Raw genomic sequence first — 1,964 nt, 5'->3', positions numbered from 1 at the left:
TGTTAAAGTTCCTAGGTGTGAGAAGGTCTATATCACACATCAGACGCTTTGATGGGAATCGTACTGAATGCACTTGAAATCCTCTCATTGTGTATACACACACACACTACACTGATTTGTTTCTTTATTTGTGTATTTAGTTTCTTTGTCTCGTTTCATTCAATTCAGTGACGTTTCTAGTTGTTTTTCTTTTTCTGCAGCATTTTGCAGGCCTCCCAAGACCTGAACAGCGATCTGGGTCTGAACCTTGGGAAGGCATGGACCATCCATTGTTGCGAATTGATTTTAAAAAAAAATTATTTTCTTTTCTTTGGTTTTTTATTTATTTTTTTTAGTGATGGAGATAAAGTATTAGGTTTAACGTCAGCGAACTGTTTGGAAAACACACACACCAAAACATATTCTATATAGACCACTTGCATTGAGCTATAAATAGTATAAATAGATGTAGAGGGGGGTCGTGGTTAGGTGGAATCAGTGGGGGAAATGTGTCCACAGGGGACAAAACTGTTGTCCTATGAAGCACATAATGGGTTCTCCCCCTTAGAGAAATTTGTTAACAATGGCCCCACGTCGAAAAAATTACATACTACTCTCTTTTTACTTCTTTTTTTTCTCTCCCCCCCCCCCCCAATTTTTTCATTATCCATTAATTCTTCTCTATTTCTGGTTGAATTTTCCCACCATCCTTTTAAAGTTATTTCCAAACGACTGAAGAGTTGTTTAGTTGTTCAATTGCTTTTGTCGGTTTCCTCAGTAGCTCAGTTCCGTCACTACCTGTCTGCCTGACTATCTACCTAACCACCCGTCTGTCTGTCTATCTATCGGGCACAAAAGAAAACAAACAGGAGCCAAGCGGTCCAAATACCCCCCCCCCCCCCCCCCCCAGTATTTCTCAAGTTCAGTTCTTTTGCTAACTTCTTTGGGGAACTTTTTTTGTTGTTGTTGTTGTATCATAGTAGTAACCCATGTAGCTCATGTTCCGCAGTTTTCGTCCGAATTCTGTAAACATCCCGCTGTATGTCCCCTAAAAACATTCGCTGGTACTGACACACACACACACACACACACACACACACACACACACACACACTACTAGTTCGCTGGTAGACATGAGTTCAGTTACTCATTGAGCACTACTATACTCTTATCCTCATCTTTTAAAACTTTTTTCTTCCGTGGTTTTTTAAATTTTTTTATATTTTTCGACACCATCATTTTAAGAAGAAAGGCGTAAAGTAGACGAAGACATTAGCTACTGCTACTACTGCTGCTCGGCTACTGTGCTGATCTGATGTTACTGCCATTACCACTTTTACTATTATATATTAGACACCTCTCTCTCTCACTCTCGGCTCTCTATACTATATATAAAAAAATATATATACATGGATACTCACGTGCGGCATCCATACATGCATGCACATGGGTACATCACACACACACACACACACTCTCTCTCTAATCAACAAGAACAGGGGGATATAATTATCTAAATACAAGAGGCATTATATTGGTCAAGAATTGGTCCCCTGAGATTTACAGCCAGTGAAACCACCTGACTTTGACAGTATTGTGAAAAACTGACCAAAACCAAACAACAACAACAACAAAAACCACACTAAGGCGGAAATCAAATGCTGGACTAATACAATATATTGCTGCGTTAGTTCATCTAAAGGGGGGTGGGGCAGCATTGAACTGAAGATGTATATTTGCTAATCTTGTATGGCGATGATGGCGTGATTGTTAGCCCGACTATTATTAAAATGTTATCAGTCACCTGACACACGGACCCAAGTCTCATGTCGATTTGAATCCACGCTACTGGTATTACTGAACAGCCAAGCTCGAAACATCTGCCACCTCTTTCAATGGAATTCTGTTAGAAATAATTATTTTAATGGCCATGCAATTCTGTTTTAAGTGCAGTTGATTTTTAATATTAACGTGCGAGCTCGTGT

Source organism: Babylonia areolata, chromosome 3 (assembly GCF_041734735.1).
Source record: "Babylonia areolata isolate BAREFJ2019XMU chromosome 3, ASM4173473v1, whole genome shotgun sequence".
NCBI lineage: Eukaryota > Metazoa > Mollusca > Gastropoda > Neogastropoda > Buccinidae > Babylonia > Babylonia areolata.
Note: the sequence above shows the minus strand (reverse complement) of the source record.